Below are 7,279 nucleotides of genomic sequence, written 5' to 3'. Positions count from 1 at the left end.
ACACAAACGTTAGAAAATATTCAAGAAAAGTTACATAATATTTACCAATATTTACCAACGGATACTTGTATTGCTAACGGTTATTAAATGTTGGCAATACGGATGTATATGTGTTGCTAATGAAAAATCCCAATAGTTGCAAAATAGTCCAAATGGTGTAGTGCCAAAAACAAAATGGGCAATGGGGGCAATGGATTCCACATACACCAATCCTTAAAAGTACACAATCTCCATTCTTCTAAGGGCGGTTTGAGAATCATCTATGTGTTACTAAGGGTTGCCCACTTAAGTCTTGCACAATAAATTCCCCAACACACGTAACTGAAGCCACAGTCTGATTGGATTGGGTTCAATAAGAGCTCACACGAAAGTTGCGTAAGATCACCTGTTATGGTTTGTTTTTCAAACTTAGCTTTAGAAATCACAACTTTTGTATGAGTTATTTTTATAACATCTCTCCATAGTTTTTTAAAAACTTTAGTATATAAAAATTAAAATCTTACTCTCCCAGAGTAACCAAAATGATACTGGATAAACGTATGATTTTATCATCTTGTAAAAACCCTCTATATGGTTAGAGATACCTTTTGAGAAAAACAGGATTTAAAATTAAAAAAATAAAATAAAAAATCATGGTTGAATAATTACGTTTTTACCTTTTAGTTAACCCATGTACATCTTGTTCTATATAGTATCAAACCACGCTCCAAACTTGTTTCGGGGTGGTATATTCTCATCACGAAGAACAAAATACAGGTTCCTATCGTTTTTGCTCATGTTCCTATGGTAATCTCTTTCCTTTTCTTCATACTTTGAGGACAAAACATATTTTTGTTTGGGGGTAATATAGTAACATTATGCAAAAACTAGGCATTTATTATATAGCAAATTTTTTTTTTATATTAGATATATTAAGTATATTTATATATTTCTTTAAAAATTCGAAAAGACCAGAAATATTTTTCTGCTTAGTATGAAAAGTATTGTTTTTCTTTTTCTATGATGAACAAATGGTTTAGAAGTCTCATTATAACAATAAAGTAAATATTCGTTCTTCGAACTCAGACTCATATACATACAATAGTTTCTGCATCTTTTCATGAATGACATGCATCAACATCATTGATTGTATATAGCAGTAAGTTTCCAAAGCCGAGGTTAGAACAATTAAGTTCCATATCTTGTGAGAATCTAGCCAAAAACCTCATCTGAATGATTATTGAGTGATGACACAAAGGATGTCAAGATAGAAAGATAACACGTCCACTTGCTTGATTACCACACCATATCCTATGAGAGAATTTAGGCCCTTTTTGGATCGTTATAGCCAAATAAACGTTAAAACCCCAAAAAGATAGTTTTTCCTCTAGTTCCCTGTTTGAGCCTTCATAATCTATTAAACCTTTTTATTGCTTTGCCATCAATCCTTGAACTGTTACTACACACAATAAAAAGCGTACCCAGCTGACGAGTTGAGAATTGGATGAACAGTATAAAAAGAGAGCCTTGTACAAAAATAGAATAGTTAGAAGCTTCAAAAAGAAAAGAAATAAAAGATTCAAAAATTAAAATCTCCTAAAAGTTTAAAATCAAAAGGAGTCGATTTCAAAAGAAACAGAAGCAAAGTTATAATTCCCAAAAATCAAAATCATATGGAGTCACAAAGCCAAAAGGCTAAAGAATGAATCACAAATTTAGAAGCAAAAGAACAAAACGAGGTTCTTTTCTAGTTACAAACATCCTGAAGACCCAATTTCTCAACTTATCAAAGTTTGTTTTTCCTTCCTTTTTTTTTTAATTTCTAAACCACTACCTTAGCCCCGTAATTCCTAATAAAAGACCTCTTGCTCAACTAGGAATAGGATGGTGTGATGGTAAGTGGATATTGTGACAATCGACCCCGGTTTCTTTGGACGTCATTCGTGTATGTGAGAAATATAAGTGCCATGTGCACTTGAGAAAATGAAACTTGAGTCAATCTATCAGAGCACCCCTGTAAGAACCTACTTTAAGGACGCTTTCCAAAAGTTTCGAAAACGACTCTGCTTTTGCATTTCACTGCTCATGTTTTACACATTTATCTTTAGATGATTAAATTACTGTGTATATGTTATTATGAGTTCAAAGGAGCTTTTCCTTATTCCCCTGCTAATGAGATGTATAGACTTCTGAGAATAACAAGGAAACAAGACCCTTTGTACTAGATAGAGGAAGTTTGTGAGTACCTTCTCTGGAAAACTCTCATGAGGCTTAAGCTCGACCACTAAGGAATTCCTAGTGGTTTAAGGCCTTGTTGTATATGGTCAATGCAATCGCACTCTGCGAAACGAGATTAGTATAGTAAACACATATTTGACTTCTTCTGTTTTAATTTCAAATATTTGCTTGGGGACAAGCATAATGCTGTTTGGGGGTAGTTGATCAGGTCTCAAATATGTATTTATGTCCCCTTACAATGTTTCAATTCAGTCAATATTATGATCAATAACATAGAATAACCACCTTTTTATTACCTTTCCGGTTACAAGCCAATTCTAAAACCAGAAACCTCAAAGTATGCATTCTAGAGTCAAAAGGAGCCTAAAATGGACCAATTGGAAAGATAAGGAGAAAGTGCTAAAAGTCAACTGCTAAAAGTCAGAGGTCGAAGTCAATGGTTGAGGTCAAAGTCAACCAAATGACCTAAAAAGTCAAAAGCTCAAAACATCATTCTAAAACTGCTATGATCAAGACCCAACTCCTTCCAAGACCTGGACTCTACAAAGGAAGATGCAAAAGACAAAAGGCCAAAGCTACTATTAGACATGGGTTTAGGCCCAAGGCCCACTCAACTCAAGAAAGCTAAGGAAAGTTCTAGAATTAGGTTTCTTAAAGTCTAAGAAATTAGAGGGCTAAAAGGGTCAATCTCTTCACACTATATAAGTGAAGAGATGGCTCACTTTTAGAACCCTCTTGGATTGACAAACCAAGTAGCATTTTACTTGTTTCAATATAATTAGTTTTTATTATTGTCTTTATTAGTTTTTATTGCTTTTAATTAAGTGTTTTTCATTTTCATGTTCTTCAAGCTTTGGTTGATAAATCAAGTTCTTATTGTCTTCAGTACAAAGTTTTCAACCTTGTCTTCTACCTCATTACTTCTTCTAATTTTGCATCAAAACCCCAAAACACTAGTCATACTCATTTGACATGTTCAAATGAGTATAACTTTGTGAGCAAGCTATCCCAACTAAATCATTCCATACATGTTTTCTCTATTAAATCAATAGTTTTATTCATGTTTTAACCATTTAAACATTAAGAAAAAGTTAAAGAAAGAGTAGAAAGTTTAGAAAGAAGTTTTCTAGGGGGGTCCATACATGTTTTCTCTATTAAATCAATAGTTTTATTCATGTTTTAACCATTTAAACATCAAGAAAAAGTTAAAGAAAGAGTAGAAAGTTTAGAAAGAGGTTTTCCAACTAGAAAACCCCTTCCTCCTAACAAATGATCTAAGATGAACAACACACCTAATACCACTATATAACAAAAATTACTAATCCCTAGCTAATAAATACCAATCATTTACCACCACCTCGATTCCCCTCCCTCCACCTTTTCAATGGAACCCTGAGTTTGCATTTGACCTTTTTTCTTCTCTTGTGCTCATGATTTTCTAAACCCTCTTGATACGAAAATAATACCCAAGGACAAGCCACCCAATCCCTTCATTTTCAGAAGTGGGACAATACAACCATACCCTTTCAATTAGTTTTGTTCTAAACCCACATTCTCATTCTTTCCACCCCTTCCTTCTAACACTTATTCACATGCAAAGTATTTTCCACAACCATTCTTTTTCTCAACATCATTTACTTGGAGACCCTTTCGTTGGAGGAAAAAGAAGAAGTTGCATGCTCGATTAGGTTCTAGGTCCATCACATCTCGCACTCATTCCACTATGTTGCATCGTAGAAAATCTTGGTGTTTGATTATGTTTGAGGGTGCATTCTACGTTAATTATTTATGGAAAGACCCACAACTCTTTAGGTTAGTAAACTGCATGTTAATATATATTAGATAAAGTCTCGAGTATCTGTGACAAGAGCCCAAAACTATAGTTTTAACCCCTTAATAATATTACATTTAGACCAATTATGTTTATAATAAATAAGCGTTAGTACTGTTTACGTACTTTTGTGTATTTCAGGTATTGGAGTCGAATATGAAAAGAAATATGTCACTTTTGCAAGATAAAGGAGCAAAAACTGGTTGCTAAGAAGTTCTATGACTATAGGCCAAGATTTAAGGAGAAAAACCCTTTTTAAAGCCCGGTCAAAGCTGAAAAGTCAAAGTCAACGTGGGCAGAAATAGAGCAGAAAAGTCAATAGAACTTCCGCAGGCCGTATCTTTGGACTCAGACCTCGGAATTGGGCTTATTATATGTCAAAACGACCAGCTTGGAAAGAGCTTTCTAATGGTTTAGGACTTGACCCAATCAAAGGAGCAAAGGTAGACAAAAATACTGTTGCAGTAATTTCCAGCAGAAAATCCCTTTTTGGACATATGTAATTAGGTTTTGGACTTGTTTTCATGGCCCAAAACATAGCTCCAAAGCCCAAACATGAAATTATAAACCTAGCCCTCTCCTATATAAAGAGGACTAAGGCCAAACTCTTAGAATCTCCTAGATTTTACTTAGTTAATTATTCAGTACTTAGTTTTTTAGTTTTCAGTTCTTAGACTCTCTTCCATTAGATTAATAAAGCCAAGTTATTGTTCTTCATTATGTGTTCTTCTTATTTCTCTATTAATGATAGTCTGATGAATCTGAGCTAAACCTCCATTAGAGGGGTTTGATAAAGACTTGATGTGTTAGTTAGAATTATTGCTTATTTAAGTGTTTCACTCTAGTAGGTTAGTTTATTCACCATGAAAATGGGTTAAACTTCCTCACATGCTAATTATTAGTTGGTGGAGATTGCCATGAATAATTAGGGATCAAATACTTAATCTTTATTAGTTAGGATTGCAATAATCTACACTAGCATATTAGGAATTTATCTAAGTGAAATCAAATCCCCTTAATCCCTTCTTCCTATTTAAAATATTTGTATTTAATTGCTATAGTATAAGTTAAAACATCATAATTAGTTCAATCACCATGTTAGTATAATTATAATCCATTACTCTCATTAATTTTGTTGGAATTGATTAAATTAGTGAAACTTATGTCTAAAACAACTAGGAGCGGAACGAATTCTCTACTCCACATATTGCATGAAAAACGAGAGTAGAATTTTAATCAAAGAGTAAATTCTTGTGAGTTTTACTTATTCATAGCATAATTAGTTAAGAGTAGATAAAACGACAGTTTTTACATTTATCAAATGGCACCGCTGCCATCTTAGTTTTGTTTAGATTCGCTTCCTTTAGTATTTTCGATTCTACCAAAACCCCATTAAACCCACCCACCCTTGTTTGGTTATAACTGTGTTTGTTTGGTTCAGAAAATAATTTTTTTTCGAAATACTACCTTGAGCGCGCTTGCGCCCTAGGTATTCTATTTTAGAAGTGTGCCTGCCCTCGTGTTCTTGGAATTAAATGTCAAGTAAGAGCCGCTTTTTATAAGCTTGTTTCCAAAGCTACGCCGCCCCTTCTGAAGAAAGCCCGATTTTTCATAGGTTAGTTCAAACTTTCTTCGTTCAAGTTATTCAGTGTTTCTAACTTTTTATATACACTGAGATTGCGTATACAAGACACTATTCAAACGCGTAGCAAGGAGGCATTCATTCCACTCCTCGCCTCTTCTGTCAGAGGAGTTTTTCATTCTAGTATATCATGGTTGTTTTGACTGTTGTTGTGTTTCTTTAATATTGGACTTAGCCTTACATGAGATTAAGGTCTGGTAGGAAAAACTGTCTAACGTGATCTATCGTAAACGACAACGCACACGCCTATCTAGAATACCACACACTACACCTGCATCAATGGCTGAAGAGGCAGAGACTCCTATTTCTGACTTTTACAAAGCCCTGAATGATAGCCCTAAGTCATTCATCGTTCTTGCAGACCCAGTAGGGTTTTTCGAATTCCCCCGAATTTATTTTAGTTGTTACCAGTTTCTCATGGGTTAGACCATGAGAAGCCTTATCATCATATGCATAGGATCAAACAAGTTCTTACCACATTTCATCATCTTATCGTAGGTTCGGAATAGATTAAATTAAGGGTGTTTCAACTACACCAAAACAAGGAATTAGTAACGTTCGTTTTTTTTCATTAGTAACAGTTTTTAAGCGTAAGAGAGTTCCTCTCACTTTAATACCATTAGCAATTATGAGGAACTGTTACAATGATTTTCCATTAAAATTGAATTAATTTCTAACGCTTTTTTGGAATTTTCTTACGAAACATATGCGTTGTCAAACCGTGAACATTAAAAAAAACACAAAAAAAAATTAGAAATTTGGGAATTAAGTATACTAAAAACTCGTGCACTCTTGAAGTTTCATGTATTCACACACTCTAACTATGGAAAAAAAACTATCTTTAATCGATTCTCTCTCACAAATCTGTTTTGATCTCTCGCAACTAAATCTCTCAAATTTCTTTCAATCTCTTTCAAATCTGTTTCATTCTTGAGTTGTTTGCTGCCTCCGCTTGTAAGTACGCCTTCCCTTTCCTCTTCCTTTCAATTACATAGGGTTTGGTAATTCTTCAGTAGCACTAATTAACTTCTCTCTCTCTCTCTCTCTCTCTCTCTCTCTCTCTCTCTCTCTCTCTCTCTCTTTTTTAATCCATTATGATCTAGGGATTTGCTCGGTTTGTTTCAGTCCAAGTTCGGTTTGAATTGATGCAAAAGGTACAATTTTTATTTTTCGTTTGTGCGTGTTCTTCGAGCGAAACTACTATCTTGTAGTCTGATTGTTTTTGTCTACAAAGGGGATGATTTAAGGGCTTATGATTTTTACTTTTGCATAAGAATCAGGCATAAAAAATAATTGTTTTTCAGTGTTGTTAGTTCTCTATTTCAGTTTGTTGGTTTATTTTTACTCTTCTACTACTACTACTAATACTAGTATTGAGTGTAAATTTAAAGTGCTTGTGTCAAATACGAGTGAGACTCATACATTTGGTGGTGGGTTGTAGAGCCACGTACATTCCATATATATCAGTAATAAACTCTTGATTGGATGCAATTTTAGTTTTGAATTGCGATAAGTTTAAAATTTTCATGTTTACTGGTGCTTAGTTTTGCATTTTATTTGGTGTATCTAGTTTTTAAATCTAATAATAT

Source organism: Coptis chinensis, chromosome 4 (assembly GCF_015680905.1).
Source record: "Coptis chinensis isolate HL-2020 chromosome 4, ASM1568090v1, whole genome shotgun sequence".
Taxonomy (NCBI): domain Eukaryota; kingdom Viridiplantae; phylum Streptophyta; class Magnoliopsida; order Ranunculales; family Ranunculaceae; genus Coptis; species Coptis chinensis.
This window is presented reverse-complemented; position numbering follows the sequence as displayed.